Source organism: Pteropus medius, unplaced genomic scaffold (assembly GCF_902729225.1).
Source record: "Pteropus medius unplaced genomic scaffold, Ma_sr-lr_union100, whole genome shotgun sequence".
In the NCBI taxonomy this organism is placed as follows: Eukaryota; Metazoa; Chordata; class Mammalia; order Chiroptera; family Pteropodidae; genus Pteropus; species Pteropus medius.
In genome coordinates this window covers 102,595-125,018 of record NW_024345805.1, presented here as the reverse complement: position 1 = coordinate 125,018, position 22,424 = coordinate 102,595, and the positions used below count along the sequence as shown (strand labels likewise).

Below are 22,424 nucleotides of genomic sequence, written 5' to 3'. Positions count from 1 at the left end.
TTGGCATCTCCAGTTATATAGTTCCAGTTTCAATCACTGGGTTATATATACTGAGCCAGTCATTTCTCCCTCTAAGACTCATTATCCACATCACAATGGGTACAAGATCCTATTTCCTCAGACCTAAGGAGACCTGAATTGAACATGCGCTATTTTTTAACATAACCATCAGGAAATAAAAAATACTATTAAATTGTATGCAATGTTTTCTCTCTACATAAAAAATTTTTGTTACACTTTTGAAAGAGCTCTTTGAGACTATTTTGGATAGTTTTTTAAACCACACTTTTTTTTTTATAAGTACACATAGGGGAAAATAGAATTGTAATACATTAGTCGAGATAGTCTTAAAACTTCTTCCTATTTCAGGGTCCAATATTCTGCATGCCTTTTTTTAATGATTATTTGTTGTTCAATTACAGTTGACATACAATATTATGTTAGTTTCAGGTGTACAACATAGTGATTAGACATTATGTAACTAACAAAGTGGTCACCCCAATAAATTTATCACCCATCCCACATCAAATATAGTTATTATGACATTATCGACTATATTTCTTATGCTTTACTTTACATTCCAATGGCTATTCTGTAACTACTAATTTGCACTTCTCAATCCCATCCTCTTTTTCACTCAATCCACAACCCCCCAACCATCAGAATGTTCTCTGTGTTTATGAGTCTGTTTCTGCCCTGTCGCTTTGTTAATTTTATTCTTCATATTCCACATGTAAGTGAAATCATATGGTATTTGTCTTTAGTTGACCTACTCCACTCCTCACATTACCCTCTAGGTCCATCCATGTTGTTGTAGATAGCAAGATGTCATTTTTTATGGATGAGCAATATCCCATTGTATATATGTATCACCTCTTCTTTATCCATTCACCCATTGGTGGACACCAAGTTACCTCCATATCTTGGCTTTTGTAAATAATGCTGCGATGAATATATGGATTCGCATGTCCATTTCAAGTAGTGTTTTGGTTGTCTTTGGATAAATATCGGGTCCTTCTTTCTCTCTTGTTATAGCCTATGCTTGAAAGTCTATTTTGTCTGGTATAAGCATTGCTACACCAGTTTTTAATTTTCATTTCCATTTTCATGAAATATCTTTTTCCATCCCTTACGTGTAGTTTGTGTTTGTCTTTCAAGATGAAGTGAGCCTTTTGTAGGCAGAATATGTAAGGGTTTTTGTTTTCTTATCCATTCAGCTACCCTATCTTTTCATTTCACAATTTAATCCATTGAAAATAATTGTTGATAAATATACAGTTTTGCCATTTTATTATTCATATTTTTTGTATTTTTTCTTCTTTTTTCTTAAAGAAGTTTTGTTAACATTTATTGTAATACTGTTTTTGTGCTGAAGAACTCCTTTAGCTTTTTCTTGTCTGGGAAGCTCTTCATCTATCCTTTGATTCTAAATGACAGGTTTGCTGGGTGAAGTAAACTTGGTTGTAGGTTCATGCTTTGAATCTGTCTGAATCATTCCTGCCAATCCCTTCTGACCTCCATAGTTTCTGTTTTGTAATCAGCTGACAGTCTTATGGGCACTCCCTTGTAGGTTAATTAATTGCTTTACTCTTACTGCTTTTAAGATTCACTCTTCGTCTTTAATCTTTGGCATTTTAATCATGTTGTGTCTTGTTGCATGCCTCCTGGAGCTCATCTCGTTTGGAACCTATGATCCTGACTATTATAGAATTTTAAGTGTTTGCATAGCTAAAATGACAGTAGGATATAGGTGAATTTTCAATTACCTGAATATCCATGTGCTCTTATTCTCTCCAGTCATCTGGATTGTATATTTAGTTGATTCCAAATCTCATTTCTTCCTTTTATTTCTGTTACATTATATAAAAGGATAAATTACAAATGTACATTTTTCAAAAGCCTATATCCACTCATATTTGGACTCCTTTCTGGGAAAGGAAAAAGCAAATGAATTATTTGCTCTTAACATCATGAGTGACTAAATGAACTACAGGTCTTAATAAACTTAGTCATGTATCAGCATTCATTTTAGAGGAGCATATCAGTTGTCCTGAAAGAAAATCATTTTATTAAGCATGAAGGGGACATAGAGGAAGAGGTGAACAACCATCAAAATACTACAGAGTCCTCACTGTCTGTATGTGTGAGGATTTCTGAAAAGGCCAGTACGCATGCATGTAATATGCTCAATTAACGTGGATAAAATCATAGACAATTACATTTGAATAGATAGAAAAAAGTTTACAAAGAAATAAAATCCCATGTAGATTTTTGTTAATGTCCCAAGAGTTATGCTTTTCATGTGTTTAGGAGATTCTCCTGTCTATATCTAAGGATTCAGAGTGAGTGCTAGACAATGAATGCTGCCTTGGATAGTCCTGGCCATAAGATTCAGTGGGTGTGAATGATAGGAGGCTGCTATCTCTCTAGCATCTAGGGCTTTTTGATACTATGTAATAGTTAGTCTAAAGTACTGATACAATTGCTGACCTTGGGTACAGAGATGTGAGTCTGGGTTTGTGATAGATTACTCAACTGCCCTGTCTGCAAATATACATCACTGCTGAGATTTTTATAATATACTTGGAACATACTGTTTGTTTCTGTTTGTTTGTTTGTTTGTTTGTTTGCTTTTTATGAAGTTTCATATACATACTGAAAAATCTTTCATTTCATGATTGTACACCTCAGTGAATTTTCACAAACTGTAATCTTTCCCTAAATTAAAAAACAAAGACCAAAACCCAAATACATTACTGTCACCCAGCATTCCAGAAGTCCCCTCAGGACTCTGCCACAAGGGTAACCACTGCCAACCAATCATAAATAAGGAAATCATAATTCTTTTTGTGTCAGGCTTCATGTATTCTACAGTTTGTGAGATTCTATTTTATTTTGTGTATTTTTAAAAATCATTCTTCCTTAGGAAGGTATAGCATGTAGTTGTTGAAACAGACTAGAATTTGTTTACACATTATACTCTTACAAGGTTTCAGGTAGTTCACAGCTTTGGGAAATTAAGAATAGTTCGGTGCACACTCTTATAAATGTCTTTCGGAAAACATTTGTGTGCATTTCTGTTGGGCATTTCTCTACCAGAAGAATCACTGGGACATAGGGGATGCTTACATTCACCTTTCTGGATACTGACCACACCTAGATGCTCACACCTGCAGGGAAGAGAGTTTGGATGCTACGCAAACTCACACACAATTGTTATTTTCTGACTTATTCATTTTGTCCATTCTGAGAGATGTGTGAAAGCACATAGGAAGTTCAAATGCATCTGGTCAGCTCACAGATCCTGTGTTTGTTGAGAACAGAAGGGCAACCTGGTTCATCTCTGCCATTGCTGGGGTTACTGCTTAGCCTCTGACTCAAAACAAAGCAGGATTAAGAAGATATTTTAGTGCTATGTGACAATATTATCACCACAAGCCAGAGAAATGCTCACATCCTGGAAAATACACAACTTATGACAATGGCACACAACCCTTAAAGTTCCAGTTGGCCATTAGCCTGGTGTCCAACACCATTTTGGCAACTCTCTTGCAAAGCTAGGTTGAGGAATGCATTAGCAGTACCACGATCAGACTTTGAAAGTTCACCTGTATCCTCCTGGTGCCCCCAGAGGAGCAGTCAGCAGGGCAGATGAGGGAGTCCCAGCTAATGCCAAGTGACGGTCATATTCATTGGACATAGAAATGTTTCTTTCTTAATTTTCTTCTTAATTGGTCTAGTTCAAATATGTAAACCTGATCATGTGCATTATAGAGGTTGGTTACAGTTTCTGTGGAGGAGCTGGAAGGATAAGATAGTTTCTTGCCAATCGATGCCTGATTCGAGGCACTTAGATATGGGAGCATCGGGTTCTAAACTGTTGACAGGGAACCTTTAATTCAGCAGCAATTTTCCCTCTGTGATGACAAATTTTGTAACTGCCAATCAAGACAGACTCGAGAGATACATCCTCCCTGATAAACTCATGCCTTCTGGCATGTGTAAGTGTCCTCTGCTCTTGCTTATAGTTGTCCTAGTCTTGACCACTGTTTTCCATTTGGGTTTCTAATGCCAACAGGAGAACAAAAAACCTGTGCAAACAGGACACTGCATGATCTGATCTTCATGGGGCCATGAGGACAGTTTCCCAACCACGCCCCCCAACACTCCCAGAGAAAACTACCTATGTGTTTCACGTTTGCATCCCATCCCCTGGAGACCTGCCAACTTCCTCCTGGGTGCACTGCCCACTGCATGTGGTGACTCCCCTGGCAAATCTCCCCACTTCCACAGGCCTCATAGATGAGGAAGGCACACAGACTCTCAAGCATGCCTAGATTCTTCGGAAGGTTGCCCAGTCTTTGGGGGTCCAGACAGCCTTAGAAAAGTAAGAAATGGAATTCCCAAATGGTTGCTTAAAACACACACAGCATGAACCAGAAAACAAACTAACCACCTCTACCCAACCTGAGGAGGAAAAGCAGTTGAAAACTGTGTCTAAGGGCTGGTTAGAATCCTGGCTGTACCTTTTACCACCTGTATGACCTTAGGTATGTCACTTCACTTCCTCTGTGTTTCAATTTACTAACCTGTAAAATGGGATAATAAACAGAACCCACCACTCTGAGATTTTTTTTTTAAGATTAAATATGTTAATGGATGTAAACCTCTTAGCATGTCTATAACATGACAGAATTTTCAGAAAATGCTCTAATTCTGTATTAGAGGTTGCTGTTATTATTAGGGGGCTCATTGGGTTAGAAACTAGGAGGCATTATTTCATTTCTGAGCACTGTTGTACTGTAGTGATCTGTGTGTTCTGGCATCTTGCAGGGCGGTTCTGAACCAAAGTGAAAAGGTGGACGATACTCCAAGCAAATAGCATCCAGAGAAAAGTGAAGGTAGCCATACTTATGTCTGATGATAATGTAATGATATATATATATATATATATATATATATATATATATATATATATATATATATATATATATATATATATATATATTACCATCTTTTCCCTGGCTACCTTAAGAATTCTTTCTTTGTCGTTCATTTTTGACAGTTTTCTATAATGTGCCTTGGAGAAGGCCCTTTTGGGTTGAGATGATTAAATGTTCTGTTTGTTTCTTGGATTCAAGGATCCAGTTCTTTCCATCAGTTTGGGAAGTTCTCATTATTTGTTTGAATAGGCTCACTGTTCCCTTCTCCCTCTCCTCTCTTTCTGGCATACCCATCATTCTTGTATTGCTCTTTATGATGGAGTCAGATAGTTCTTATAGAGTTCTTTTACTTTTTTTTTTCCACTCTCCAGTCTCCCTCTTCTTCCACCTGTGTCATTGCCAGATTTCTGTCTTCGATATCACTAATTCTTTCCTCTATCTGGTCAGTGCTATTTCCTAAGCTCCCTATTTCATTCTTCATCTCTCTTACTGAGTTCTTCAGCTCCAGAATTTCTACTTGGTACTTTCCTAAAGTTTCAGTTTCTATGGTAAAGCATTTCTTTTGTTCGTTGACTTTATTTCTGAGTCCTTTAAACTGACTACTAGGTTTTCTTGCATCTCATTGAGTTTTTTTAGAACTGCAGTCTTAAATTGTCTGTCATTAAAATAACATATCCCCATGCCTTAAGTTTATTTTCTGGAGATTTTTCATTTTCTTTCTGAGCTGCGTTGTTACCCTGGTTGTTCTTGGGCTTTGATGGATTATTTATCTGCCTAAGCATTTATGGGAATGAACTCTGCTTTAAAATATATATATATATATCATTAAGAGTGATGCCTCTTTAGCAGGTTGCTGAGAAGAGGTTTTTTTCTTCTGATTTTTGTTTTACAGTAGGTGGCACTTGAAGGGAGCACAAGCCTCCTACACTGCCCAAGCCTCCCAGATCTCTGCCGATTTGCAAAAAATGCCCTGTGTTCCCTTGGGAGGTGGCTGTCTCCTCTGTGACCAGATTGCCTCAGTCTCAGGATTCCATCTGCGTGGGAGAATGTGGTGGGTGGTGGGGCTCCAAGCCCTGAAGTCTTGGCACTGCCCTAGTGGCCAGACGCACTGCTCCACTGCCTAAGGTGTCCCAGGTGCCCTCACTGGGATCAGCTTTCAATGAGTGCCCACAACATGGGTTGGGAAAGGCCACTGGTGTGTTTTGGGCTGCTCTGCTCTCAGTAATGACAACCGCCAGACCTCAGCTGCCTTGCCTCTCTGTCTCCTCCCCTGTTACTGGAATTAGCACAGCGTGTGTCTGCCACTCAGGAGTTGTCTCTTCAGTTTTCGGGGGTGTGGCTACTCTGCTTCGTAGCCCAACACTTGCTGCTACAGTTACTTCCGTGGCCCACTGCTACCTCTGGGAGGGTGTGGGGGAGGCGAGCTCTGAAAGAATAGTGGGGAGGCGACCAGGCTCCATGACTTTGTTTTCTGCCTGGTAGTGATAGCTGCTAGGACACAGCTGTCGCCCCTCTGTATTCCATCTCCGCCCTGATCACTGGGCTCAGTGGTATATGCTGATCTCTCAAGCAGGAATGCTCGGTGCTACAGAGAGTACACACAGCAACCTGATTCTTCTCCTCTCCTCAAATCCCGCAGTGAGCTCCTGGTTGTTTCCACAATACCATCTGCCATCTTCTACCTTCCCTCTTCCCATTTGCCCTGATTCACCCACCTTCAGATCTTCCAATGCGCGGACCTCTCAGAAGCGTTTGTGTGTTAGGCTGAAAATCCTTTGTTGAATTATAGCTGTTCAACTTGTAATTTCAAGGGGACCCCTCATGCTGCCATGTTTCTGATGTCACCTCAAGCTTTTTCCACTTCTGAGAGCTTGTCATCATTTTGCTAAAGTTCATAGATGGCACAAAAAAGAACATTATAGGGTTTTCATCTCAAATCCAGCTTATCTTTAGTATTATCTTTAGTATGTTTGAAAAAATTCTTCAAGTCTTTTCCAAGAGCCTATAGTTGTATTATGACTCATGCCTGTTTGGATGATGCTGGAATACTTTTCGCAAAAGCATTAGATTTCTGACTATTTTTTTTCATACTTGTTCTGTTTGAAAAAAAAAATCTGCTTTTATGCATTTGGCTTTTTTTTTAAGTATATTTTCCAGCTATGCTTTGCTACCTTCTGTATCTCAGCATTTTTTTTTCATAATTTTCCATTTCTCTGAGATTTATATCCTATATCAGCAAGGTTTTACCCATTGAAAATCTACATCGTGACTGTGTGTTTAGCATGCATTGGTACTAGCCATATTCCTCCTCCCGGAATCTAGAGTTGCACTATTCATTGAAACTCTTCACTAGCTGATTAGTTCTCGGGCCATCCCTATGAATCAAGTGTTGCTTCCTAAGGCTCCAAGTCAGTCATGATTCCCATGGCCTGCACGGTGGTAGTGGTGGTGGTTTCTATTAGTCTTTCACCACCCCCAAAAGAAATCCTATTTGTTTTTGAGGCTTTCTTTTTTGTCTCTCAACAAGATGCCCCAAGCCCAAGACCTTCAATCCACTGTGTCATTATTTTCATGAGCCCTAGACAGAGACAGCATTTATTTGTTTGTTTTTGTTTGTTTGTTTGTTTGTTGACTTTGGAACCAAGTAAATATATTATAAAACAAATTATTTTTTTTTTTTTGGCCAGAGATGGTATTTAGAAACCATATTTAAGGCTAATTCTACTTGGTTGCCATTATATCTGAGTCTTTTAGTGGACAGAATTAAGATATATAAATTTTTAAGAAGAAAAAATTCTTTCTATTGTAAAATTATGTTCAATTCAAACTAACAGTTTTTTTTTATCTAGCTGCAATTTTAACTGTTTCTCCCAGATTGAAAACTCAACAACATTAACATACTTATTTGCTTATTCTATGATATATACAATTTTTAAAATAACATTACTAGTATCATTATTAGCTATAAGCCTACTGAAAAAAAGTTTAAGATTTCTTTTAAGCCCTATTTGTCTCTATAACTTATTGTATTGAGTATATGTAGTTAAAGTACTGCATGCTAAAGTTTTTTGATATAACAATGGTTAGACCATCAACCATTCGTTATGGTTATAAGATTATATCACTAACTTGGAAAGCTTATACATTTCGCCTTGTTTTCTTTTTTGTGGAATTATTTTTGTGTTTTTGACATAGCTTTATTTTTGAATATGTGAACTACTACATGATTTCAAAGTCAAAGTTATTCGACCAGGTTTATTCAGAGAACATCTGAATAAATTTCTGTTCCAATCCCCATTCTAGTCTCTCTCATCTTAGATAATTTTTTTTAATTTTTTTTTTTATTTTGGGTTTGTTTTCCAATGATTTCTTTTGTAAAATATAATGGTTGTATGTTCATATTTATTCCATTTCTTACAAAATGTAATCATTATATATATATATTATGGCACCTTGCTTCTTTAACTTGACAAATGAATTCCTGCAGATCACTCTATATCATCAGAGCATAGAGATTATTCTTACTTTTTGGCTGTTTAGTATTCCATTGTGGATGTATCCTAGTTTATTCAACCAACTAGGTGTGCATGCATGTATGTACATATTGTAACTTCGAACTACATCTTTGTATGTTTAGCCAGTATCCTTAGGATAGACTCCTAGGATTCATTTAAAATATATATTGCTACTTCTTGTACTATAGGGATGATCATTTTACACTCCCACGAGTAATCTATGAGAATGTCTGCTTCTTCACTACCTTGTCAAAAAAAAAAAAAAGTACACTGTGAAATTTTTGATGTTTTTTTCAATATGATAGGTGAGAAATGGTATCTTGGTGTCATTTTAATGTATATTTCCCTTCTTAGTGAGGTTAAACATTCTTTCAAAAGTTTTAAAGCTATTTTTCACCTTTCCAGTGACATGTTAGTTATCTGATGCCATGTAATCAATTGCCCCAAAACTTAGCAGCTTCAAGCAACACATTTATTATCTCACAGCTTCTGTGGATCAGTAGTTTGGGCACAGCTTAGCTGGATCCTTTACTGCACAGTCTCTCACCAAGTCTCAATCAAAATACCAACTAGACCTGTGGTCTCATCTGAAATCTCAGTGGTAAAGATCTAGTTAGTAGCGCACTTACATTGTCGTTGGCAGGATGCATTTCTTGAGTTCCTCACAAGCTGCTGACCAGAGTCTTCAGTTCCTTGCCAGATGGACCACTCCAGATGGCAACAGTCAAGGGTGGGGCAACAGTTTGGGCTTATGTGACTATTTGCTGGGTATTTAACCCCCAAATGTCACACATCCCATCTGGGAGGAGATTGGCTCTCTTAAGCACAAATGTCTAATAAGTCCTGGATTTTTGTTTGGTTCTGCTCATAAGAGTTCTTGATTTTTGGCCATTCTAGACATCTCTATCTACAAGAGTCAGATTCAGTCCCTCTATCTGCTCTTTTCCCTCTACTAGGAATTCAAGAACTTACCAGTAAGACTAGCACTAGAGATTGACTTAAGTTGTTTTGAAGATTGCTGCAGTCTCCACTATTCTGAGTCGGCTGTGATTGTGTCCCATGACAATGGAGATGTCTCTGCTGGGAGTTACCATTACCATTATCCATAATAAGAGAGCTGCAAAACAGGTGGAGAAGGGGGGTGGTGCTTTTAAAAGAAGGGGAAGTAGAGGAGATGTGAGCCTTAGATGAGGTTAGGTAAGGATCTACAGAGGACACTCATTCTTACAGGAGAACCAAGTGGCATAAGGAATGGAAGCAGGAAGGAAGAAAAAAAGGGTTCATTCTAAAGGAAGTAGGGTAAATTTCTAGCTGTTTTTCAAAGACAACACCAAGGAATTGTTTTGGAAGTAGGATTGGGAGAAAATTGGAACTTAAGGGTTGTAAAGACGTTAGTTCTTGCTGAAATGTAGCAACAACCATATCCCAAATAGTCCATGTTCCCTCTCCTCTTTCCTCACAGCATTTTAAAGCTCTAGCTGAAGGCAAGAAAGCATTCACCCCTCCATCGAACTCCACCTCCCAAGTTGGAGATGCAGAGACATTAACCTTCAGCTGAGACACCTCCCAGGTCACTCTGCTTCAAGGCTCAACTGGCTCTTCTACTCCAGCTGAGAAGGAGAGATAGTTCTCAGCCACCTGGCATCCTTGCCTTGACTCAGGGACAGTGCACGTCCTACTACCTTCTGTGCCAGAAAGTACTGCACATGTTCATTAAATGCTTTCTGCTTGTCTCAGATTTCCCTCCCATAGGAATTATGTATTCTACCCACTGTGGGGATTTGAGGTAGAAGAATTGGAATTTCTGGGATCCCAGGATGCTTAGTGTTAGGAGGAAAGTTTAAAAGATGTTTTGGAGATAGCAATGGAATTCTTTTTCTTTCTTTCTTAAAGTTAGTTGGCAAAGATTTTATAAATAAAATTCTCTTATATTTCAGGTTATCCTGCTGCTCTATAATATGAAAGAGAAAAGGCAGACTGAGCATAAGGCAGAGAGAAGGAACTTGGCCTTGTAATAGACATTAAGTGATTAGCAATTTAAGTAAATCAACTTTGTGAAGTAAAATCAAATACCAGTCCTCCAAGGTTGGCAGTAGAGGGAATCATTGTTCACCTGGAACTTATTTTTTTCTGAGGGTCTCTCACCAACTAATGCTGCCTGCCATACAGGCTACCTGCCTATCTAGCTCCCGACTTGCCTGGTTGTGGCCAGGGAGTCTAGCTATTGCAGTAATCCAGGCAAGAGATAATCGTGCCTTGGATTAGGATGGGAGTGGTGGTAGTAGTAATCATGGACAGATTCGGGGAATATTTTAAGATTATAGCAGCCAAGTTCCAGTCAGGAAGTCAGAAACCATGCTAGTTACTTCAAACAAAGGGTGTTAATAATGGTAAATTAGTTACAAAAGAGTTGAAAGGGCTGAAGAAACGAAAGGGAGAATGGAGGGTGCTGAAGGAATGGAGGGTTAAAGGTGTGGTATCCACTGAGGGTGCGGGAAGCAGAAGAGGTACTACGGTGGTCTTGCATGGCCGAGGAGGTGCCACACAGGCTCTATGTAGACCCTCACCCCCACTACTACAGCACTGAGAGCCATGGCCGCTGCTTCCTTTCACCCACCTTCTCATATCTTGCTGGTGCCTCCCATCAGCAGAAATTAACAGCTGGCGAGGGAATCTTCAAAATCCAGCAGGATAACACAGAGTATAGAAGGGAGGGTATGGGGCTCAGAGACAGACCACAGATAGCTAACCAGTACAAGTAGAACCAATAAAACTTGGTGAGAGATTAGGTGTTAGGGATGGAAAGAAAAAGATCAAGGATGGCTCCCAGGTTTTTTTGGCTTGAGAGACTGAGTGGATAATGAAGCTAAGTACCGACATGGGGTGAAAGTGGAGCAAGAATTGATTGGAGGGAAACATTACATTAAAATGGTACACTGTCAGTCTAATATATACACGATAAACACATAGATGGAAGAGGATTCATTTCTTACAGACTCTTAAACCAACTATGATGTTCACATTATGCTTGAACTTGAGGAATAGGAACATTTGTGCTCTACTCTCAAATGGATTTCCCTAATGCTCACATTTAATTCACAGGGAAAAAAGGCCAAATGTGATACAAACTCAAATTCTCCATTAGGTTTTCAGGGAACAATTAGACTGACTTCTATGGCTAGAGCTGAGACTCAGCACTAATAAATACAGTAGATTCTTATTACTCACTGTAGTTATGTTCTATAAAGTCACCAAGAACATTGAATTAACACTGAACCACTGCTCCTAAAGGACATACAAGATTAAGTTTCTTTGTGTTTCTGGTCACAACACTTTCATCAATCAGCCATTGATTCATTGAACTCACAGCCACTGGCACTATAAATCATGCTACAGTGAGAAATATCTAACACACTTTCTGAATAAGGCACATTGCAACCCTGTTACACTTAGGAACACTAGACAGCACCTCAGCACTATGCTTGGGGGCCATTTTATACAGTGAAATCACCACCAACAAGCAAAACCCATGGCATTACATAAACCCTGGAAATGGCAGTTGTTTATAGTGTGAGAACTGAAGCCAGAGGCAGAATGTCACCTTATTCAGCCTTGGCTGGGAAGGTAGCTGTTGGGCGATTCTAATTTTTACTACTCTGAGCATGTTTGCAAATGATAGCAAAAATCAGCAGAAATTAACATATATATATATATATATATATATATATATATATATATATATATATATATATATATAACCATTAAGTGCCACAAAATGTAAGATATAATAATTATATTACTAAGTATGAATGTTCAACTTGGGCTTTTAGACTTTCCATTTGGCTACTCTCCCCCTACCTCAAAGTTCTCATTTTCCATAATTCCCCACTGTAAACTGCAGAAACAATCTGCTTGCCATGCTGTACATGACTCATGGGCCCCTCTGCTAACTAAACCTTTATTCTGGCTCTTTCCTTTGCTTGAAGTGTCCTTCACCTCACCTGATACTATGTTCTCAACACTTCTAAATAAACAAATATTAAACACAAGTAGGTACATCTTCATTCCTTCCTTTAACCTTATTTACTAAAGTGATAATATAGGAATGAAAAATGATATAAACCAGCAAGGACAGAGAGTAAGAAAGCCAGTGACTATAGACTAGATAGCAACACAATTTTGGAAGATGGCCAAGTGGTCACTGATTTAGTCGGGAGTGAGGGGAAAGCCTGCAATTTGACTGCCTGTGGAGAAGAGGAACAGAGAAACTAATAAGAAGTAAGCCATTTGACACTGCAGAACCCTGGAGAGGATCAGGAATTAAAAGTGCCAGATATTTCTGATGGCATGTGTGCAAGGTAGGGCTGAAAACAGGCGGATTGGTTGATGGGTTGTAGAAAGATTGAAACTTCCCCACCCATGCTGTTCACCTCCTTACCCCAACAGAAGAGAGTCATCTTTGAATTGAGGAAGCTCTGAACATGAGAATACCAAGCAAATATGAGAGGAATAAGGGGCCATATTTCAATTAAGAGGATAAAATAAAGGAATGAGCAGTGAGACCCTCAGCCCTCTTCCAGGCTTATACTTCCAAAGCAGAATAGTGGAAGAGCCTTCTCTTGGGGAACTGATCCATCAAAGAGAAAATACTTAACGATACTGACAGCCTTTAAGCAGTTTCCAATCTATCCATCAATTTCCAATCAGATTTCTGGTATCTCATCCATGTGCGTGTGTGTGTGTGTATGTGTGCGTGTGTGTGTGTGCATGTTTGCAACTCTCATTCTTAAATATCAATGTAGAGATCAGCAGACAATCAAAGCCAGGAAAACAGAGACTAAAACCAACAGAACAAATCAGAGAAACAAAACAGGTAAGATTTTTTTTTAATTTAAACGATAATATTCATAGAGCAGTAGTTATCACATTTGTTTGCACATTAGAATCAACTGAAGATTTTTTTTATTCCCATCCCCACTACTTCTTCCCCTTTGGCAACTATCACCTTCTTCTCTATATCTATGGGTCTTTTTCTGTTTTTGTTTGTTTGTTTGTTTGTTTATGTATTCCACATATAAGTGAAATCATACAGTATTTGTCTTTCTCTGACTTATTTCAATTATAATACTTCCTAGGTACATCCATGTTGTCACCTATGGTAAGATTTTATTCTTTTCTTTTTTATGGCCAAGTAATATTCCATTGTATATATTTACCATTTATTCTTTAACATTTATTATGGGCATATAGGTTCCTTCCATAGCTTAGGTGTTACTAGTAATGCTGCAGTGAACATAGGAGTACAGATATCTTTTTAAATTAATGTTTTTGTTTTCTTTGGATAAATATCCAGAAGTGGAATTGTGGGATCATATGGTAGCTCTATTTTTAATTTTGGGGAGGAATCTCCATACTATTTTCCATAGTGGCTACACTAATTTGTAATCCTGCTGACACTGTATAAGGGTTCCCTTTTCTTCACATCCTCGTCAGCACTTGTTTGTTGATTTTTGATGATAGCCATTCTGACAGCTGTGAGGTGACATCTCATTGTAGTTTTAATTTGCATTTTTCTGATTAGTGGTATTGAGTATCTTTTTACATCTGTAAAAAGATGTAAAAGATGTTGGCCATCTGTATGTCTTCTTTGGAGAAATGTATATTCAGGTTCTCTACCCATTTTTTAATTGAAGTGTTTGTTTGTTTGTTTTGGTGTTGCGTTGCATGGGTTCTTTATATATTTTGGATAGTAATCTTTTTTCAGATGTATCATTTGCAAATATCTTCACTCATTCAGTAGGTTGTCTTTTGTTTTGTTGATGGTTCAACTGACTAATTAATTAAATCACAATCTCTGAAGGTAGGATACAGCAATTTGTATTTTTTTAAACTCCTCAGATTATTTCAATATGCAGACAAATTTGTTACAGAGAGATGAGAAGATTCACATCCATGAAATAAGACTAGGAATTTTACAAAAGGAATAAGCAATATAGCAAGAAGATTTAACAATTATAAACATTTACACACCTAATAACAGACCCTCAGAAAATATGAAGTAAATGTTGACAGAATTGAAGGGAGAAATAGACACAGTTCTACAATAATAGCTGGACGCTTCAGTATTCTACTCTCAATAATGGTTAGAACTACCAGACACAGGTAAGGAAATAGAAGACCTGAACAACCGCCCCCCGCCCCCACCACACACACACACACAACTAAATCTAACAGACATATACAAAACATTCCACCCAACAACAACAGGATACACATTTTTCTCAAGTGTACATTGGATGTTTCCCAAGATAGAACATATGTTAGGTCACAAATTAAGTCTCCGTAAATTTAAAAAGATAGTTGTCATACAAAGTATTTCCTCAGATGACAAGGGATGAAATTAGAAATCAACAGAAAGAAAACTTAAAAGCCACAAATTTGTGGAAATTAAACAATATACTCTTAATGGGTCAAAGAAGAAATCACAAGAGAAATTAGAAAATACTCAGAGATAAATAAAAACAAAAAAACACAACATGCCAAAACTTATGGAATGCAGCAAAAGCAGTGCTCAGAGGGAAATGTATAGCCATAAATGGGTACATTAAGAAAAAAGAGAAAGATTTCAAACAATCTAACTTTACAACCCTAAGACCTGGAAAAAGAAAAACAAACTAAACCAAAAGCTAGCAGAAAGAATGAAATAATAAAGCTTAAAGCAGATGTAAATAAAATAGATGACAGAAAAAAACAATAGAGATCATTGACAAAACCAAAGGTTGGTTCTTCAAAAAGAGTAACCAAATTGAAAAGCCTGTAGCCAAATTGTTTAAGATAAAAGAAGACTCAAATAACTAAAATCAGAAATAAAAGTGGGGATATTACTATCCATTCTACAGAAATAAAAAGAATTAGAGAATCTACGTCCATGCTACCCTGAACGTGTCCCATCTCATCTGATCTCGGAAGCTAAGCAGGGTCAGGCCTGGTTAGTACTTGGATGGAAGACCACTTAGGAATACTAGGTGCTGTAGGCATTAAAAAAAAAAAAAAGAATTAGAGAATTGTCTGAAATTGTAGACAACAACTTAGATGACCTAGATGAAACAGAGAAATTCCTAGAAACACAAAACTTACCACGACTGATGAAGTGGAACATTTGACATACATGTAACTAGTAAGGAGATGAAATCAGTAATCAAAATTTAAAAATCAAAGTAAAATAAACACAAAATGATATTCACCATTTAACTGCTTTTAAATGTACTCTTCAGTGACGTTAAGTCAATTCGCATGGGTGTGTAAACATCACTACCATCACCACTATCCAGCTTCAGTGCCACATCCAATGCAGCTCGGGAGAAATACCTGAGTGGGAAGTGTGTGAGATTAAGAAAGGACACGAGACAGAAAGTTGGGATCAGGAGGTCCACTGTCCATGGTTGGTGGAGTAGTGGTGCAGTTTTATCTTTGCAAGTTGCTGTTATACAAGAACATACAGCTGCCGGCATAAGCAGTTTCCCTTAGGCATAGTAACACAGTTTCTTCTACTTCCCTGAAGCCATATCTGATCATGACCTTCAGCCTATTTGTCTGCTTGCAGCTACATCTGTACTTCCTTGTTCTCAGAAGGAATTTGCTGAAGCGAGGCAACCCTTGGTTGCCCTTGCAGACTGCAAGGACCTTGTCAGCTTACAGTTCACTCTACACACTTCAGAACCTTTTTGTCATCCCAAACTGAAACTGTGCCCGTTAAACAATAACTCCAGCCTCTCCCTCCCCCTCCACCCAGCTCCTAGTAACTTCTGTCTCCCGTCTCTATGAATTTGCCCATTCTAGGTACCATGAAAGTGGAATCAAACAAAATTTATTGTCCTTTCGTATCTGGCTTATTTCACCTGGAATGTTTTCCAGGGTCATCCATGTTGTGTGTGTCAGAATTCCCTTCCTTTTTAAAAGGCTGAATAATATTCCAATGTGTATATGAACTATATTTTATCCATTCATCTGTTAATGGATATTTGGGTTATTTCCACCTTTTGGCTATTGCAAATAACGCTGCTATTATTATTGGTGTATAAATAACTGTTTGAGTCCCTGTTTTCAATTCTTTTGGGAGTAGACCTATAAGTAAAATTGCTTGGTTCGTTAGCTTTAACTTTTTGAGAAACTGCAATACTGTCTTCCACAGTGGCTACACCATTTTACATACCCACCAGCAAGGTACAAAGCTGAACATTAATTTTTACCAGTTCATAGTAAAGTCTGTTGTGTTTGGAAGAATTCAATAAAACATAGTCAGTCCAGGAAGGAAAATGCAACCAAAGCTGTCTACCCAAATGTTGGACAGCAGTACATTCCAGCTCAAGGTAACAAGCAACCTGCCTATTATTGGAGTGTAAAGATTAAAGATTTACTAAACTGAAGTATATTAAAAATTGGTGTTCTTTCCCAGGAAAAAGAGAACTGTTATGTCGGGGGCATTAGTAATGCTGAAAATTCCACGATCCTCAGAAAGGCCAAAAAGTTTTCAGAATATCAAAAGGACTGGATCAAGGATCCCCTCCCAATACTTTACTATGAAAATTGTCAAATAAAAGAATTTTGGAAGAATTGTACAATGAATCTTTATATACCCACCACCTAACTCCTATAATTAACATTCTGCTACATTTGTTTTATCTCCTATCCACTCCACTATCCATTCATCAATCCATTCTGATTTTTGATACATTTCAAAATAAGTTACAGAGATCAATGCACTTCACCCCTAAACACTAACATGCATATAATTAATTGGAATTCAATATTTATTTATGGTTCTTTTGTCAAGTGAAATTTATACATAGTGAAATTTACAAATCAAATTACCATTTAAATTTTTAAACTAAAACTTTGAGATACAATTCATGTTATAAAGTTCACCCTTGCAAAGTGTACAATTTGGTGGTTTGGGGTATATTTTGCAAAGCCGAGCATTGATCACTATTAATTCCAGAACATTTCATCACTCTCAATAGAAAACCCATCTTCATTAGAAGTCACTTCCTATTCTGCCCTCCCTCCATTCCCTGGAAAACACTAATCTACTGTCTCTATGGATGTGCCCGTTCTGGGTAGTTCATATAAACAGAGTCACACAATATGCGGTCTTTAGGATTTGGCTTTGTAGTGTTTACAAAGTTCATCCATGTTGCAATTTGATGGGCTTTGACTTGCCTATATAGCAGTGTTTTGTTTGTTGTTGTTGTTTTGTTGTTTTTTTAATCTGCATTTTCCCAGGAAAAAAAATAAAGTTAACTTTTGTCAAATTCTCTAAGGAGTTTGTGACTCAACAAAGGTAAAAAGAATCTCTGATCTGAGGGACATATATGGAGAATTGGGACACTAATTTAAAAAGTCTACTCTTTAACAAACACTAGTAAGGATGGGAGACTTGCCAGAAGAGCAATCTTTTCTCCTAAAGTAAGACCTTCAGTGCAGCTAAGAGGAAAGCTTGCAGGGCTTATAGCCAAAGAACCATTAAGGAAGTGGCTCTAAGGCCTCCCAAAGGGAACAGTGGATGAGAAGGTCAACAGAATTGACAGCAGGGCACTCTGGTTCCTAAGTTCTGGAGCCACGAAGGCATTTACAAACAAAATCAGTAGAGGCTGGAACTAAGTTCCACTCAGGAGGCTGGGGCAGCCTTAGCCACTCCCATTGAGGAAAATATTGAACGAGAGAGAAGGGAGGAAAAGACATAGCTAGAAAACTCACAGCTATGCAAGCCAAGGCAATCTGTCACTTAAAAAGGTATAAATCTGCCTTTGTGATTCCCCAGAAAAAAAATTCTTTTTTAAATCACAGCCATTTGTACCCCCAGTCAGGGCAAAGGGGCTCATTGTGGCTTCGCCACGGCCCTGAGTGGGGAGAGTCTGCCAAGTGATATTGACCAAGGTAGACTCAGTTGCTAGTTACATCTGTGATCTCCAGCAGGCACTCCCAAAGTAGAAAACGCCATCCCTGCCACTGGGAAGAGTGTAATTAAAGAAATAATATTTATTTTTAAAACTAAAAGATCTGAAACAAAATGTTAAGACTCAACATGTTGAGTTGATTGGTGAGTACACAGGTATTTGCTGTATTTTCTCTATCGTGTGATTTAAAGATTTCATTAAGAAACGTATCTGAAAGAATGAAAGACATGTAACATTCACTCAGTCAAGTTTATTGAACTTACTGTGTGCTCGGCACTGCCCTAGGCAGTAACATGAGAAAAATTACAAAGCAAGATAACAAGGGAAAATATACTCCACACTCTTATTCATTTGCAATCATTTCCATGTTGCTTTGTAAAGTGTTCTTGGGCCATTTTGGGGCATGTGGTCTCCCTCTTTCCTCATGTCTCCCTAAAGCTTCTGACACTGTCGAATTATGTGCCAATATGACCACCCCCCAAGGAACAGAGGGTGGGACAGGAAGAGTGGCTTCTTGCTGATGGAGCAGTCAGAGGTTTGTCAGAGCTAGGGTGCCATGGCAGGGGAGACATGTTGAGGAGGAACGCATCACCCCAGAGGGCTCAGGGCACTCAGTGAATTTCAGGAAGGCCAGAATTGGGGAAGCCACAGAGAGGGCCCTGGGGATGTGCTCAAAGCATTAACACTAAGAAAATGAAGCACAGCTACATGCGCTCCTGGATACCACCAGACTTCTCACCTCTCTCTTTTCCTCCTGATCTTTGCTAACACCAGGCACTAGCACCACCAGCGGCCAGGCCAAGGGGAAATCTGGTGCCCAGTGAAGAAGTGGAGAAGGTCCAACATATAGCCCATGATGCTCAAGAGTAGGCGGTGACAGAGGCGGCAGAGAAAGGACAGAGGTATGTAGCAAAGGGACTACTTTGTGCTTGGCTAATGTCCCTCAGCCAAAGGTTGGTTTCTGTGCAAAGGGCAGTTTGGTTCTATACAGCTAGCAGGGTCCTAAATTTTCCCTGAGGGAACGAAGCTGCATGGCACGGGAAAGAAATCCAAGCCGTGCAGGGACTGCCTTGGCCTCACACCAGGCATGCCCCCAGGCCTACTGTGCCACACGCTGTGGAGTACTGGCATGGAACACAGAGCAGGCCCAAGCCTACAAGGCTGTGACACGCTTAGATGCAGATGAACTCTGAACACACTGGGCAAAGAGCTCTCTCTGCCTGGACTGGGCATTACATACAGGCCCCCAACTTGAGTTAGAACCAGGGCTTAGATTCAGCTGGCAGCCTTGCCAAGGACATTTGTGCCCCTGAGGGTCAGATCCCAATGAAACCATCATGTGGATGACAGAAAGGGCACCCCAGCCAGGAGGCAAGCAAAAGTGGCAGTGGCATGGCCTCTCCTCACTGGCAACATGGCCAGGCAGAGGAAGCCTTCGAGGAGTAGGAGGGTGCCCAGGGGCCATGACACCCTCTGTTTCGCCCTCAGCTCAAAGCCAGATCTCATCACTGCTCACACTGGACACTCGATAGCTGTAGTCCAGCCCTAGGAGGCAGATGAAATCTGCAAGATCAGAGATGCTCAAGAGTCTCAGTAATCCTCATCCTTGGAAGCTGGGAGACCCCTCTACCCCTGGGGACTCAGAGGCACAAGCACCAGAACTGGGGAGCAGATGACGGTACCTCTGCTGGTGAGGAGGCTGTTGGGCTCTGGGTCCAGAAGGTCTGGCTGGCTGTTTTTCCAAGCTATCTGCCAGTGTGCTGGTTTTCTTGTTGGGTGACAAACGGGGTGGTGCCCAGGACAAGGAGTGTGCCTGATGAGGCAAGGTATATCTTTTTATCGAAGGCACCTTTGAAGACAATGCAGGGGAACACAGAGGGACCTGGATGCACCTCAGGAATCTGGAGTGAAGTCGTTGAGATGAAGGTTGGACGGGAGGGACATGTTCTCCTGTGGCAGGTGCACGCTGTTGAGTTTCAGGTTGTTGGAGTCACTATGGGGCGGACAAAGCCTGGGATACACCCTGGCTCCAGCAGGCAGATTCCTGCTTTCAGGCTTGTTCCAGAACTACCTGTAACCGCAGATTCCCACCTGTCCCCATGCTGCATTTCCTTTCAGCACATCCACTCAACCCTGGAAAGAGTACCCAGAGATTAGACATGGGTCCTGGGAGGGGCCCGAGGAGAAAAATCACGCAACTTTTCTCAGTGTGCCCACTCACTCTGGGCTCTGCCCCACCTTCTCTTCCAGACCAGGATCCTCAGGCAAGAGGTCTTGCAAATGCCCAGCACTGGCTCCGGGACTGAGGTATTGTTCCCAGTGCCTAGTCCTGCCACCTGGGATACACGTGATTACCCATGACCACAACTGGGAGCACTTGCCCTACCCAGCCCTCCTTACTGCCCTGCTGCTCACCCGACCTCATTTCTACTCCCCCTGCCACCCTCTGCCCCCACTGCTTTGGCCCTACCTTTGGTCTTCTCACTCCTGCAGACCAGGTAGGCCACCAAGGAGCTGAACACCACCAGGGTGCCCAAGGCAAGCCACAACAATGCCAAGTAGTGGCACTTCCACCCAGGTGGCCAGGAGTCCTGCAGGTCATCCTTTGGTTAGGTTCTAAGTGGGCAGGGCCCCAACTCTGATATGCCATAGGTACTACTCTGTCCTCTCTGCCTAAGGTGGTTGGGACAGTTCATTCACAAGCCTCACCCGAAGGGCAACAAATCTTCCCATTTCTGTATTGTGATTCCACACCTACCAGAGGCTTTGCTTAGCCAGTTGCTGGCTGTACTCTCCTGGGGTAGGAAGCGAGGCACGGGTGACACCCATGTCATTGGTAGCTACCACGGACAAGTTGTGTGCCAGGCTGTGGAGCTGCAGCTGCACGGTGTGGTTAGTGAGCCAGGGGTAGCTCTGGGCATCCAGCACCAGAAATTCAGAGGTGTTGACAGTCACTGGCCCATACTGATTGATCTAGGTCACAATGGCAGGTGGGACGACACACACCAGGGCAAAAAGGACAACCAGGAGGTCCTGACCCTCAGCTTCCGGGTACTTGGCCCCAATCTGGGCAATCTCCGGCTTAACTGGTACAAAGCAGAAGCCAATATGCTCTCACCACAGCCCCTCATACTCCTTGCCTTTTCTTCCCAGAAGGGACCTATTTGGATGTCTGGGTCTACATTATACATGGCATTTTGTAGTGATCAGGAGTATAAACACTAGAGCCAAAATGTCCAGATCTGAATCTGGCTATGCTACCTACCAGATGTATAACCTCTGCCAGATTGCTTAACTTCTCTGTGCCCGTTTTCTCATTTGTAATATGGGGATAACACTAGTAATTGCCTCATAGGATTATTGTGAGGACTGAAGTGAGTTAATATTTGTAAAATGTTTAAGTATTTGTGAAATGTCCTATCAGACCACCTGCCAGGTGGCTGCTGGGGGTCCCTGGAAAGAAACCCTCTCTTCCCAGCCACTTCGGGGACACTCATAACACACACTGAGAATGACGGAGACATTAGATGACCTGCCGCTTGCGCTCATGCTCGGCCCACTGGGCAGTGACAGTGAAGGTGCTGGTGCCTCCAGAGAAGGCCTCTCCACCCGCAATCAGCAGTGCTGAGGTGCTGGTCTCCTGCGGCTGTCTATACAGGTACCAAGCCAAATGGGGGTGCCAGGCCCCCCCGCCACTTGGCAGGTGAAGGCATGGTGTTCATTCTCCTGAAGTGCCCACTCAGCCCAGGCCTGGCCATCGATTTGTGGCACCAACTCCTCACGACCTGGAACAGGTAGGGTAGGGTTGGTAGTGTTCTGTGAGGAAGATGAGGTCCAGTTACAGAGAGGCTGTAGGCAGAGAGACTGGAGTACCTGGGTTCTCTCACCAGGGACTGGCTGGATCTTGGGTAGTCGGGTGAGGGGATCCCAGCTCTGATGACTACGGCCTGAACTGGGTATCCAAGCCAAAAGTGGGAGGGGACAAGGAAGGGAGAGAAGAGGGTTTGACC

General features: G+C 40.5%; 2 long non-coding RNA genes and 1 pseudogene across 5 annotated transcripts; 1 reads left to right on the top strand and 2 right to left on the bottom strand.

Annotated features, from left to right (window-relative positions):
* Positions 1 to 64: 64 nt before the first annotated feature.
* On the bottom strand, positions 65 to 15,825 carry LOC120612207 (uncharacterized). Of its 4 annotated transcripts, none has more exons than XR_005655398.1 (6): positions 15,703 to 15,825; positions 6,659 to 6,828; positions 4,184 to 4,378; positions 3,171 to 3,372; positions 1,767 to 1,850; positions 65 to 123 (listed from the first exon to the last, which is right to left on the bottom strand). It is a non-coding gene; the product is annotated as an uncharacterized LOC120612207 (long non-coding RNA). The 4 variants fall into 4 exon arrangements; XR_005655396.1 differs by lacking the exon at positions 15,703 to 15,825 and adding an exon at positions 9,088 to 9,171 and having other exon boundaries at positions 3,152 to 3,372; XR_005655395.1 differs by lacking the exon at positions 15,703 to 15,825 and adding an exon at positions 9,088 to 9,171.
* On the top strand, positions 15,377 to 15,495 carry LOC120612209 (uncharacterized; annotated as a pseudogene).
* A 2,845-nt stretch (positions 15,826 to 18,670) lies between the features above and the next one.
* Positions 18,671 to 22,302, bottom strand: LOC120612203 (uncharacterized). The gene is made up of 3 exons (XR_005655384.1): positions 22,288 to 22,302; positions 20,885 to 22,199; positions 18,671 to 20,547 (listed from the first exon to the last, which is right to left on the bottom strand). It is a non-coding gene; the product is annotated as an uncharacterized LOC120612203 (long non-coding RNA).
* Between the last annotated feature and the right edge of the window lie 122 nt (positions 22,303 to 22,424).